This window comes from Magallana gigas, chromosome 1 (genome assembly GCF_963853765.1).
Source record: "Magallana gigas chromosome 1, xbMagGiga1.1, whole genome shotgun sequence".
NCBI lineage: Eukaryota > Metazoa > Mollusca > Bivalvia > Ostreida > Ostreidae > Magallana > Magallana gigas.
In genome coordinates, this window is record NC_088853.1 from 34,744,499 (window position 1) to 34,760,032 (window position 15,534).

The 15,534-nt window shown below is 32.7% G+C and overlaps 1 long non-coding RNA gene across 1 annotated transcript in view; it reads right to left on the minus strand.

The window, feature by feature from the left end:
• Positions 1-9,485, minus strand: part of LOC117687039 (uncharacterized) — a 43,691-nt gene extending 34,206 nt beyond the window's left edge. Inside the window, exons 1-2 of the long non-coding RNA XR_010707753.1 lie at positions 9,386-9,485; positions 7,503-7,598 (exon numbers count right to left, since the gene is read on the minus strand). This is a non-coding gene — a long non-coding RNA (uncharacterized lncRNA). The remainder of the gene's footprint in view (positions 1-7,502; positions 7,599-9,385) is intronic.
• Between the last annotated feature and the right edge of the window lie 6,049 nt (positions 9,486-15,534).

Below are 15,534 nucleotides of genomic sequence, written 5' to 3' on the forward strand. Positions count from 1 at the left end.
AATTTACAATGCAAAATTCTTTTTTGGAATGTATTGCGGTCTGTAGACATATATATTCTCCCTCGTGAAACAACAAACCCTTTGGTAAAAATATGCCATATTACAATAACTAAAATCCATCAAAAAGAATTTTTGTTTCAAGGGGAGGGGGGGTGTTTTAAAAAACATTTCCGTTTTCCGTTATTTTTTCCTATGAAATGAGCTATTTTAACCTAACGTACAAAGTTATCTCTCTTTGTTTGACCAATAAAGATATACATAAATGTTTACATTATTATTAAAGAAAAACCTTTAATTAGATAACTTTCAAAAAATGACTTTTAGTTAGGCGGGTAGACAATGCTATCGTTCACAGTCCTTTTCATTTTATGTTTATAGAAATATCTTTTTTGTTTATATATCCTCTTTGTTTTGATGCCCCCTACCCCATTTTCCTTTTTTTTTCTTTTACAGTTGAACTTTAAGTATAAAAGCTATTTTCTATTTACAATAACAATAACTTGTTGGTTTGATTAATATTTAAAATATTACACTGTTGGCAGACCTAACTAGAAAATTAAGCAAAGTGTGATTTTTACATTTTTTTTTTTATCTTATAGCGTATAACGTTATCCTTAACAACTATTTATTTACTATTTATTTTTCTAAGATGCCATTCCATAGAATTAAAACCATGGAATTAGATTTGAGTTTATAAGATTCATTGTAAAAATGACCAAACATAACACATACATTGCATTTTGTAAAATTTATTTTAATACATCAGGTCCATTTATAAGATAAGATAAAAGGGCACATTAATTAAAAACAACTTGGGAGAGGGGGTCACATCCCCCTATTTAACTTCCCCGTTTTATGCATATATCATTTATTCATATTGACTGTTATTGATTAAGAAATTAATGTATTAGGCGCAGGGGCCAAGCCAGTTTTAACATTAATTTCAATGTAAACATAAATAAAGAAAGAGGTCGAACTCTGACCCAGATAAAAAAAAAACTACCAGCTCGCTTCAAAAGCCTAATAAATCAATTTTTTTACAACACTTGCAATATGCATGTATTATTTTTAGAAAAGTAGTACTCATGCCGAATTTCAAGTTGATGGGTCTTAAAATAGCGGAGATATACGTCATTATTCTCTCGAAGTCGCCAGTTTATTTTTACTTGGACATTTGCCGGTCCAGGGCTCACGATGAGATTTTACATATGACAACAGCAGTATTGCAACAAGTCGAGAAACATTCGCAGTAATCTTTTAAAATCTCACATCAAATGCACGCTACTAACATCCTTAAATTCCGATAAAATTCCTTAAATACTCTCCAAACTGAACTTTTATTCTGCAGCCACATTGACTTCTGACAGGGCCAGCCATTTTGACGTCTTCGAGAAAGACTGATTCTGATCGGACCATCAGGAATATTAACCAATGGAATTGAGTTTAAAATTTTTTATCACAATGGCCGGTCTGGTCAGAAGTTGATGTGGCTGCAGAAAACGACCCCTTTCTTCATTTATGGTTACATTGAAATTAATGTTAAAACGGGCTTGGCCCCTGTGGTATCAGATTTACTACTCTACCAATATGTCGTCCTGTAAAAATATATGGGAAAAAAAACAAGAGGCCCTTGGGCTACATCGCTCACCTGAAGAACAATAGGTATGATAAAATGAGCTTGATGAGCATTGCAGTTTTAAAAAAGACCGTAAACGATTGTTTATGAATGGGATACATGTATAAACCTACATCAAATTCTGAAACCCTTTTGAGGCAAAAGAATCGCCTCCAGGGGCTAACGTCCAAACAATGTTAAAGAATCGCCAGGCTGTTTAGTTTCGAAAAACTTTGAAGAATTACTCTATACATTCATTTGTAAATGTCGACCCCCTGTTGAGTCCAAACCATCCCACTAGGGGTCGTGATTTTCACAACTTTGATTTTACATTAACTGAGGATGCTTCCACACAAGTTTTAGCTTTCCTGGCGATTAAGGTTCTGAGAAGAGATTTTTAAAGATTTCCTCTATCTAGTCCTATGTAAAAAGAGCTAAAGGCTATAACTCATTATATATACAGTTTATGTACACGGTAAAATTAGCATATCAAGTTGGTTTTATAAACACAACCCTGCATTACTCTCTCCGTCCTTGTTTATGCGATGTACCAAATTCTAAAAATTGGGATGTTGCTAGATACGCTGCATTCATGACAAGAGCTGTTTCAGCTTTGTATCTGAACTTAGCCTAGGATAATTCAACCCTGTTCCTCTACGTGCAAAGAAAATAAAGCTATATCAAATTAAAACGATATAAAGAAAAAGGTATGTATATTTATGAACGTGTTTATCTTCGTTTAAAATAGATCATAATAGCTGCATTATTAGTATATGCTATATATACTAGACTAAAATAACGAACATCATTAAGGTGCGCCACGGTGTGGATGTCATCCGCATAAATTAGCATTTGTTGTCAAATGGGCTCAAACTTGTCTTGTTTAAACTTTTTTGTATATTGAAGTAAATAAATGTCCTGTCTCGTAAAGCATTTTCTACATTTTTGACAACGAAAGGAATTTGATATATGTGTCGATCGCTGATGTCGATGTAAATTTGATAGTCGAAAAAAAGATTCCACATTATTTACAGGAATACTTATCCGCGAACATTCCTTTTCTTTAAAAAACATAAATGATCATTTGTAAATTGACCATGGTCTAAAAAATTAAATAGCATGCATCATTTTTATGTTTTGTAGATATTTATGCAAAACTAACCATAGTTTAGTATTGTCATGACAACTGGTAATAAAATAGTTTTCTCGATCGTGAGGTCGATACCTTTTAACTTTATGAATTACCTTATAGGACTGAAACCCTAATACTGCAATTACTCATCTGGAAACGCGAACAATAAACAACTGTGGCTTCGTTATCGTATCATATTGTCATTAATACATTGTTTCTTTTAGTTATTACGATTACGCTCTATTGATGCAATTGATGTTATTTAAAAAAATAAGAACGTCGGTTTTTGTTTTATTAAAATCTTACTGCGTGGTTGTTAAATAAAGCATGCCTGTTATTTTCCGACCTAAAGACTTGGATTATAAGGCCATACTTTACTCGGTGATGTTACATCTTCTGTAGATTTTACAGTTATAATTTGAAATCACACAGCTCCCCAATTAATACATTTATAGATCCCAATGGTAATTCTTAAAAAACAGTTCATATGATTGGTAGCTTTAATATATATATCATTCCTTTTGACCGTCATCCTACGACTAATTATCCAATATGAATCTGAAATGATGATTTATTTATAGAATGTTAATTATCTCGATACATATTTGATACTGATCTTTTAAATACATCTGTTTGAGGTCGTTTCGCTACTAAAACATATTAAGAAACAAGGGTCGGATTTAGATATGAAAGCTATAATGAAAAGGTTTCAAATTAGCTCAGATTACAATTAAATACCTGCTCTCTTATTTTTTTTCATGGATACTGCACATGCTAGTGACAACAGATTAAGGCGTTTTTTTTTTTTATCAAAAGCTGTAATAATATATTTGGCAATGCAAAACAAAATTATGTTTGGGAAGGAAATAGTATATGCGTTGTTGCTTACATGTTTATTATCAATTAAAAACTATTATCCAGATCAAAATAGTATGCATCATTTATTTATATTTACAGTATGTGAATATATAAGCGTTTAAATGCCTAACTCACTGAGACATGTTTTTACCTGTTACGTTTCGGTTATAGTGAGTAGATACATTTAAACTTGTTCGTGCTTGTAGTATTTCGGTCGAGTGATTCTCTATTCAGTGAGATCTCTTTTGTAGACCCTTTTTATCAAGGCCAGGAGTAAAGTTTTACTGTTTACGTCATGGAAAGTCCCCATTAGAGACCGAAACTCTTCATACAATAGAATGTTTGCCAACTTCTGAAACCACTTTGTTTGTTGCAATCGAATCTATTATTTACAATGGTTTAGTTTTTTGTTCCGAAAACATTCTTTAACATGGAAAACTTCCATTAAAGACGATAAAACCTCTTTATGCAATCGATTCTACGATGTTATATTTAACTGTTTGATTTTCGATAACATAAATTTGTCAGCACCTTTCTAGATTGCGATCCTTTGTTGTATGTTTATATAGTTGTGAGGATAAATGGGAGTGATTAATAATAGAACAAAAGGGGGTAAACATTATGAACAACTATAGGGGATGAACAATAAAATAAAGATAAGTTGGGTGGGACGGGGGTGTAAACAATAAAACACCAGTTGCAGTGTTTGTTTCTATGGTTATTGGTGACATCATTGATATTGTCATGGTTATGAATGACGTGCGTGGCTACGCATTGGTTCTCTGAAGAGCTCAATATAAACTTTATGCGCCAGAAAAAAGTACCTTTAAGCTTCTGATATGAATTAATTTTAAGCAATCTAGATAAGACGAATGATGAGTTTTGCAGCATTTCTTACATCCATAATTGGTCAGATTTTTTTATTTGTTCAGCTGTTTAAAGCGACGAGTGATTTATAAGACCTATAAAACAGCATGAACACACAATGTACTGTGTAATCATTTGAAAGCATGCGGGCCAATTTTTGTGGATTGTGGGATGTTTGCTTATTCAAGAGGATGTAATTTCTTTCTGTTCATTTTAGGTGCTCGTTGTTGTCCAGCCCACATTGTAAATGACACCACCAGCGCAGAGTCAATATAAAATCTCCTACCACCGAAAGATACAACTTTTGTCAACAGCACCACTAGCATGGTATTTGTGGTAACTTGGCAATACTCAAAACCAATAATTGCTTGATTGTAGCAAAACATTTTTTTTTAACTTGATCAAGTGATCTAGATTGTGATGATAAATCTGTATATCGATTTTTATTTCAGTACGTGCAATCTCTGCAAGAGCATATATATATATATATATATATATATATATATATATATATATATATATATATATATATATATATATATATCTGTTTGTGTGCCTCTGTGTGTGTGTGTGTGTGTGTGTGTGTGTGTGTGTGTGTGTGTGTGTGTGTGTGTGTGTGTGTGTGTGTGTGTGTGTGTGTGTGTGTGTGTGTGTGTGTGTGTGTGTGTGTGTGTGTGTGTGTGTGAAAGAAGTGCAATTAAAATCGATATAATGGAAAATTTCCATAATATCTTCATTGACACTTTATCATTTTTTACTCGTAAACAATTACTGAAACAAAACAGATTTCTTAAAGGGATTATGATGGGAAATGTTTACATTTTTTCTCCATTCCGAAGTCACTTGGAACACTCGCACAGTTTTTCAACGTTATCATCCGGGTCTACTGCAATACAAAATCCACGTAGACCTCACATTTTTAGCCGTGTATTACAATATGTGTTAATGGAAGATTCTTGGCAATTGTTCATACTTATAAATAAATATCGTTTGAACCATGAGATATTCATAAATATCGAGTAATTAAGCAAAATGTGAATCAAGGGTATCTTGAGACAGAGTATAATAGAAAAAAAAGATCTAGTTCTGAGGAATCATCATTGTTCGTTGCGGACCAATTTTCGTTGGTAACCCTTGCACATGAATTAATATCCCCCACGAACGTATACAAGTGTTTGTTTAATATCTATTAAAATTATTTTGAACAACAAACATTGACCTCCACGAATAGCATGATCCAACAGTTGAAGACAGAGATGGATTATATGTTTGTTTTAATTATAGTAAATTGTGAATAAACCCCGCTTTCACACACAAATATGTTCTAATAATAGATGAGGTACTTGCATTGGGGGGGGGGGGGGGGGGGGGTGGTGGGTTGAATGAAATAAAAAATGTCATGTATATAAACCCATTGCAAAAATGATGACGGATTATGTACTTATACATGTATATCGATACTGTTTTTGCGTTTTGCTATTTCCTTAAAATGAAAAGAAAAAGAAATAAGAAATAATTGTTTACAATTTTCATTTTTACAGATATCATTTTGGGAAAAAAAATCGTTTCTTTCTAATGTCTATCAAAATAGCAAGACAGTTGTCGTGTGTGAATACTCATTGAAAAGATCAATTTTGATTAAAAGACTATTCATTAAAAGACAAATTTAAAGACACATTATAAGGTATTCATTAATCTATGTTTCCCCGTAATGTAACCGGAACTGAATTCTATAACAGCTCTTCCCCGTAATACTTTTGGGCAACAGTAAACTCTATTTTCGATTCCCTTTACCAAATAGACAGTCATATTTCAGTTAGTATGATTTTTTTTCAAAACACTTGTTAGCGTTGATGATTACATGTACTTAGGACACAGTAAAATTTGTTTCAAAATAAGAAAATGCTAACTTTATATATTCTTATACTTCGTATGAAACAGTTCAAGAATAAATGAGGTAAAAAGTTTAACCTTCTTCCTTTCTTCTTTATGTCTTCATTACAGTTTCAACATTTGTCATAAATAGTTGACAATCACTTAGTTTACAAGTACCTAGCGTCTGATTGCAGCAGAGCAATGTTTTGTGCATAAGTTGACCTAATTTTTTTTTCTAGGTCAAGACATAAATTGTCTCCAATTGAATGAATATTGGTTGTAAACTCCAAACGACAAACAAATATTAGTAATAGATGTTATGCGTGTCGATAATAGTAACAGAAAAAAAAATATTGTGTATTGTATCATTCTAAAATAATGTAAGTAAGTAAGTAAATGATTTATTATAGTGACATGTGTTTTATAAACAAATAAAGATACATGTATATGATATAATACCTTAGTGAATAAACACCCGGCCCATCGGACCTATATGTCACTTTATAAAAATGAATATACAAATAATAAGTTTACGCATTGTTATTTTTATACAGGATAAATTGTCTGCACATAAAAGCTGAATATACAAATTTTGCCGTTTGTCTAGGAAAGTTAAATAAGAGAAAACCAGTGCAGTCTGAGTCTGACATCTTTAGTGATCGATTATTAAAGCCAATACTAGTAAAGAATTCGATTCTAAGTTTTGAATAAGATGTACAATGTAATAAAAAATGAAATTCGTCTTCTATTGCTTCTACAGAACATATAAAACATTGCATATCGTTTACTTTCTCCCCCCCCCCCCCTAAATCGCCCTGTTTCTATTCTGATAGGAAGAACACCGCACCTAAATTGTGTTAATATAGATCTATGAGGTTTGGGTATGTCCATTGTAACGTATTTTTAATAATCAAAATCACTTTTGAAAGACCTGTAAGTTTTTTTCCGTGTCGCCATTTTAACAATATTAAAAAAATCAAGATGTTTTTCGTATTCATCAGATAACCATCACTTTTACCTCATTCTTTGTAAAAAAAAAAAAAAAAAAAAAAAAAAAAAAAAAGGTTAGACTCTTATGAAGCATAAGAACAATAACAAAATCTATCTTTACTGTATGAAGTGAAATTAATTTAAATATGCCTTGTGTACACTTACCGTAATTGAGTCTTGCGTGTTTGTACACACGGTGACGGTGTCGATTTCAATCGTTCCTATTGAAGCCTGTACACCCGGTCGTGTGTATGGTTCCGTCTGAAAATTTTGGAGGTTTTTTTTTAATCGCGGGAGTTTATTTTATCGATTGATTATTATTAATTTTAAAATCAACGATATGTTATTTTGCATGCTAAGTAGTTTTTAATATGCATTTGAATTACGCACATGTTATAATATGAATTCTCGAACTTTTCCGACAAGAATTTCAAGAGAACCCCATATGAATCATGTTGTGTTATATTTAAAGGTAGAATTAATTCCATCAAACTATGTATCAGTAATCGAAATATTTCTAAAAATTGTACACATGAGTCTCGTTCAACCAGACGCTCGGCTGTCTTCGTGAATCTCTGACTACCAAGAGATACTTTTTGTTCGTCTGAGATTTGCCGAAAGAGCCGAGCGTTTGGTTGAAGGAGACTAAATTGAAATCTGGCGTAGGAATACATACAGTGCTGCTATCGTGAAAGTTGACAAAACTATCCTATCCTATCCTATCCTATATCCTGTATCCTGCATCCTATCCTGCAAATAAGCTCTATCCTATCCTATCCTATCCCATACTTTCAAAATATAGGAATGAAAGTTAAATGAAACGAAATTTAAAAATAAAATGATTTTATCAATTAATGTAGTACTCAAAATGAAAAATTAAATCTTAAAACCGAATATTCATCGAGCGGGATAACTTACTTACCTGTGCTACGGTAAAATTAAATCGTACGGGGGATGGAGACAATAACGTAAACAAACAGGTAAGCGATTCGATTTTTGATTTAATTATATTTATGCATAAAAAAAGATAAATAACTTCGATGCACTTATTGAGGAACTGTTTAGTCACATATTTTTATCAAATTATTTTCTTATCACATATAACTGAGCGTAATTCTCATTATTCGAGCGATTCGTTCGGCGATAATAATTCCTTTAGGAAGTTTATATCGTTTATAGTTAAACCACTCTGAGTTATTTTTAAAGTATAAATTCTTAAGCATTTATAGCTTGCTAACATTTATTAATTCGATATGTTCAGGTTAATATCGGACAGAAATATGCGTCCCTGTTATTGGGCATCGAAGAAATTATATTAAACGTGAATCAATGTCTGATTCTTGTATACATGTTTATCTTTTAAAATGCCAAATTAGTCGTTTATAAATTCAAGCTTTTTTTAATTTACATACTTTAAATGAAGTAAATACAGAAATCTATTTCCGACGTTGTCAAATGTTGCAACGAATTCTCGCAGTAACTCTGTACTTGCGTACGAATTGACAAAGATGTAGCGCCGACATTTTAGCGCGCATTAATTATGCACCGCGTTCTTGAAATAATTATTATTCTTAAATGGTTTAACTTGTAAAACGTATTAAATTGACATTGAAAATACATTGTTTAGCCAATTTTCGTTTCGCAAAATAACTCTGGAATTTATACTCGAATCTGATTGGCTACAGGATGCAGGATAGGATAGGATAGGATAGGATAGAACTTAACTTTTATATTTCTATCATGTATCGTGCATCCTGCATCCTATCCTATCCTATCCTTGTCAACTTTCAGGATAGCAGCACTGTACGACTACAAAAAATATCTAAACTATTCGTACTATTTAAAATCTGACTATTTGTTTAGATAAGAAAAACAACAGTTGTTGATTTGAAAAAAATGAAATCAAACATTTTGAATAAAATTCTGAACGTATCTAAAGGTAATTTGCTTGAAGATAACAACAAACGATGGAAGAACGAAGGAAAAAATGTTGATAAAAAATAAAAATCAAACATTTTAAATAAAATTCTAAGCAAATCTAAACGTACCTTGCTGGAAAATAACAACAATATACATAGGATGCCGGCTTAAAGCTGAACACATCTCGTAACCCAGGTACATATATATAGACCCTATGAATTCGTTACACCTGACTGCACAACTGAATCTTGTAACCGACGCATTGTTATACCTTCGTGGTCTTTGAATTGTATGGGGTTTTTTTATTTTGTGTGCATATTCTGTTTGAAAATAATGCATTGACCTCATTTTAAGTAAGCAGTCTCTTTGCTTGAAAATTGCATAAAATTTGTTAATTTTGTGGCAACGGAGTAATAATGCGAAGCAATATGTGCGTCAACACAGCTGAAACCTCTACAGCGAAATACATAAAACTGTTTTAAGAGGTTTGCGGCTTATAAAGGAGTTATAGGGATAGCAGTGATGAAAGAGAAATATGCTGGGTAATGCCTATTTATTTAGCTTTCAATTGATATCTATTCTTTCTCGGGCTCTTTTGGTTCTGGTTTGAGTTGTATTTCTTCCCTTTTAAACGGTGCTTTTGACCTCAAAAATGCATCGGTGTAGCTTTTGGGTTGGGTAGAGTTTTTACTTAGCTACATAGCAGTTAAGTTCAAGAGGAGTCCGTTTGTTCCTAGTTGACATTTATCTTTTGTGAATTTAGGCAGTGATCATTCTCCCCTTTAATGACCAAGTCTTATTTGATGTTTGGGCGAGTGTTTGTTTATATTTGCCTTGCGATATTAAAGATATCAATATTAATAATCAAATGCTCCATATGATGTAAAATTTATATACTCTCATCTTTTAACCAAAACTTATAGTCGTAATTTCTTTTTTATATGACCTTGAGTACATGTTACTGATTCAATATTATTATTTTTTTAATTTATTTATTTATTTTGATTTTTTAAAAGCATACAGACACAGACCTTGCATACATACCAAATATACTGGTACTGTACCAGTTATCGGCTAAGACCAGTTATCGGCTGAGAGTTCGGGTTTAAAGCACGTAACAATCCAATATATTTTAATTCAGTCGCCTTATTCGAATAAAGAAAAGTAAATTTGCTTGAAAACTTTCTTGAATATGTTTTATACATGAGCATAAACGATCATTGTTTACCGCTGAGTTTACATCTTTGCACTTTCAGCTATGGGGAAAGTGACGAAATAAGTTAAAAATTGCATATGACCTCTTTGTGATACGTTATTATATCCCTTCTTTGATTTCACATATAAAATCAATACATTTAACATGTATAAACAAAAGGAATTCACAAATTTCCGACAGATTCGAAGCGCAATTGAACGCCTGATTGCATAATTATGCTTTGAATAGTCTACGATTTTGTGTATTACCGTCTGGTAATAAACGAATAATTTTATGAGTTTTGTTTATAATGTATCATGACCCCGACTACTTTAGTCTGACCCCACAAGGGGCATAATTCAAACTTATATTTAGCAGAGTATAAAATCGACATGAACACGGACTTTACTATATGTTATTATCACGAAGCCGATAACTGGTACAGTAAATCGTAAAAACTCGGCAAAATCGGGGCGCGCTAAAAAGCACAAAAAAAAGATGTTTTGGGTTCTAAATAATGATATAAACTAACAGATTGATAAATAAGGAGTTCACTTTTTAAAGTATGTCAAGTTTTATCCAAAAATATCAAGAAATGAGGAATTACGAAAAGAAAACGTTAAATTTTAGCCGATAACTGGTACAGTGCCAGTAGGGTTTTTCTGCGTCATGTTTTTTCCTCGATTTATAACCTAGAACGGTATATAAAATGTACACGAATCAAATTTTCACCATTTCAAAGTCATAGTGAAAATATAATTCAAGATTGTTTAAACCTGTGAAGTAAGATGGTAAAAGAATCTAATTGCCGCTCTTTATAATGAAACACTCGGACAATTAAACCATTTACACAATTTTCTTAATGTTAAATAATTACTGATAGTTTTTTTTAAAGACGCAAACAGTCTTAGAGAAATAAATCATGTACCGTTAGATATACCAGAAGCTCAAGTATAATTAGACATCGGTTTACGCAAGAAAAGCGACCGTTTTAATTAGCTTGTCAATGGATAATTAAACAAACTACGAGGCTAACATGCCTGTTATCTGTCGCCTGTCCTCCGATCCCGCAATGTCTACTCTAAATTTACTGAACACAGTTCATTATACTCTTCCAAGTATGTTTTCTTGATAAGGAAAGAAATAACTATATTATAAAAACAAACCTTTGCATCAGATTTATGCTGATATATTTCCCGCGACTCAGAAATCGTCGCGAACAAAGCGGAAATTGGATACACGCGGGAAAAACTGTGTGCTGTTCTTAGGTTACAAGTGATGTCTTTCAAAAGGACAACTATTTTTGAGATATTTTCCCCTGATATATATCAGTTGATTCGAAGGTATGTAGACTATTAAAACAGCAATGACTTGCTAATGCAAAACGTTTTTTTTTGCAAAAAGCTGGCGGAACGTGGCTGCCTGAAGGGACAGGGGCACCCACATGTTTTTTTATGCTGCACACGATATCATATTACGTAGCCTATTCACAATGAAATGTTTTATCTAAAATGATCACGCCCAGTCAAAACAACCGTGTGTCAAAAAATATTTTGTTCGTGTTCTTCTATACAGATGGTTTTTAAGATAATGGGTCGTTAAAGGCGTTTTCTCTTTACATGTTTATATTAAAAGAATGCATTTTGAACATTTCAAAAATAATTATTACAAATCGGGGATAAAATGATGTAGCATGTTTGTGTGTCTACCGACAGATATACATTAAAATAATGAAGATTAAAATATGGTTACGCCCGAGTTCTCTTTCTTTTTTGTAAAGTTAGCGTCTGCTCTGAATCTGTATTTCACACCCATCTTTTTCTTCCCACTCTTAAGCTTATCCCTTCTATATTTCAAATACACATGTTGAGACGTTTGATCATTTATAGATGCAATATAGGAATCTGCTTCTGGAATCGGGGTCTGATGTATATCCCGCCCGGAGTTTGCTCAGTGGGTATGCTGGGTTCAGCTCAACCGGTGCTAGTAAATTTGAATAGTGACATTTTAAAATCAAAATATATAAAATTCTAAGAAATTTGAAAAGCACAACGTTCTTAGTTTTAAACATAGCTACATGTAGAGGTATAACTAATGTGTCACATATCGCGTAAAGAAGATTTTTACTTATGCACACAAACACACAAATCTTATCTTCATATCATGGCTATAATGATTTAAAATTTAAATTCATTTAAACTATCACTTTTTTACCGATTTGAAAAGCAAAAATACTAGATGTATGTATAAAATCTACTGTAGCCGTGTTTTCAATTACTATCCCCATTCCATGACTATACCTGATTATAGTCTGTTTGTTAATTGATTTTTTATCGAGGGTAAATGATGTCATTAAGAGGTAATTTCATTGATGTATTTTGTAAACGTTGTATACTTTGTGACCCCAAGTCACACTGCAGGTCACCCACCCCAACGGTAACCACCGAACTTCTGTATACGCATACTGTATATGTAATGTCACGCAACCCCTTTTATCTGTTGGTCAACTGACGCTGCAAAATTCTAACATGTTTTGCATTCCCCAGAATTTATGATCAATAATATTTTTAAATCACGGGTTTCGAATAATAATAGATAGTAACTAGAGACGATCTCGTTGCGAGCAACGAAGAGGTCTTCCGTTCGATTTTTAGAATGAAATAGGACATCATCGACTTTGATTTTCGACAACAAAACATGTTATGGAAAAAGGAGTGAAGTACTAATGCGTTATTGTATCGCTTTTTATAAGTTCTCTTACTTTTTTAAATACTTGCATTTCTTTCAATTAAGATGAAAACAGATCAAACTTGTTTACCTTTGGTCCCTAAAAACCATAATTTGGTAACGCAAGAGAAAATCATTATATTGTTAGGACATATAAACGTATCATACCTAATATAGCTTTACTAACCTTTCACAAAATGGCTTTCATTAAAGGGCTATAGATAAAAGATTTTAGAGCGCTTTGATCCCCTAATTTAAGGGGCCAGTCCTTTTTTCTTGGATTCAAATGAAAGGACATTTAATTCTGAACACATTTTGTCAACACGTGTTTAGAAATTCGTTACTGTTCTAGAGATATATAAGAAAGAAGGTTTAAGGGGCCGATGCCTTATTTCTTAAGAGGGGCCGTTTGACGAAATTTTGAAGGTTGTATATTGTTAAAAACATCATTTTGAACAACTTTTCGTCTGCTCTGCATTTCAAAATAGTTTTCCTTTCTGAGATATGGGTGATCAAAATGTTGGACTTTTGGCCTGACGGGAGTTTATTTTATCGATTATTATTAATTTTAAAATCAACGATATGTTTTTTTGCATGGTAAGTAGTTTCTAATATGCATTTGAATTACGCACATGTTATAATATGAATTCTCGAACTTTTCCGACAAGAATTTCAAGAGAACCCCATATGAATCATGTTGTGTTATATTTAAAGGTAGAATTAATTCCATCAAACTATGTATCAGTAATCGAAAAATTTCTAAAAATTGTACACATGAGTCTCGTTCAACCAGACGCTCGGCTGTCTTCGTGAATCTCTGACTACCAAGAGATACTTTTTGTTCGTCTGAGATTTGCGGAAAGAGCCGAGCGTTCGGTTGAAGTAGACTTAATTGAACTCTGGCGTAGGAATACATACGACTACAAAAAATATCTAAACTATTCGTACTATTTAAAATCTGACTATTTTCACGGTATTTATGAATACGTTTCCTTGAAAATTAATGGTTCAGCATAAAGTGCACCGAATTTATCTGTTATTTTCAAGATCTAAGTCTTGTCAGCGGTGATGATTTGTGGTTAGGTCCAAACAAGAATTGTCCTCCATTTGAGATATTGAGGATGAAAGTGTTGGACTTCTGGCCTCTTAAAATCCCTAATTACGTAACATAGGAGTAAATGATTGTCTAGTATAGGTGAATAACGTTAGAATGAACATAATTGCTTCTATAACGTATCACAAAATATTTCACGGTAAAAAGTTATCACTTAAAGACTTTAGAGCCCCTCAGCCTCTAATTGGAAGGGCCAGCCCCTTTTTGATGTCATAAAAATGTTCTTGTCAATTCAAACACATTTTGCTTAACAAGTGTTTACAAATTATGTACCGTTCTCGAGATATCTGGAGAGGGTTGTTTGAGGGGCCGACCCTGTAACTCCTTTTAAGGACCGCATAACAAAAACAAAATATGGAATATGGTTGCAGATTGTTAAGCTCAATATTTTGACCATCTTTTGTTCAATATTGCTTTACAAAATTTGCCTGCATTTTGAAATATTGTGCATCAAAGTTTTTGACTTCTGTCCCCTTTAAATCCCTAATTACGTAACATAGGAGTAAATAGTTGCCATGTATAGGTGAATAACGTAAGAATGAACCTAATTGCTTCTATAATGTATCACAAAATATTTCACGGTAAAAAGTTATCATTAAAAGACTTTAGGGCCCCGCTCAGCCCCTCATTTGAAGGGCTACCCCTATTTCATGATTTCAAATGAAAGCTTTTGTCAATTCAAACACATTTTATTCAACAAGAGTTTACAAATTTTGTACCGTTCTCGAAATATCTTGAGAGAGTCGCTTTAGGGGCCAACCCTGTAACTCCTGTTAGGAACCGTATAACAAAGAAATTATGGTTGCAGATTGTTAAGCTCAATATTTTGACCATCTTTTGTTTAATATTGCTTATCAAACTTTTCCTGCATTTTGAGATATTGAGCATCAAAGTTTTGGACTTTTGGCCCCTTAAAATCCCTAATTACGTAACATAGGAGTAAATGATTGTCATATGTAGGTGAATAACTTTAAAATGAACATAATTGCTTCTCAAACGTATCACAAAATATTTCACGGTAAAAAGTTATCATTAAAAGACTTAAGAGCCCCCTCAGCCCCTAATTTGAAGGATCAGCCCCTTTTCTTTGAGGTCGCAGGAAAGCTCTTGACTTTATAGAGATTATCTGTTCTAAATATTTTAACAAAATACTATCGAGGAAAGAGATATTAAAAGAAAACCTTGAAAAATCACGACGCTTTTCTAACCGTAATTTTCGAGCTCGGGCGAGCTTTAGCGCT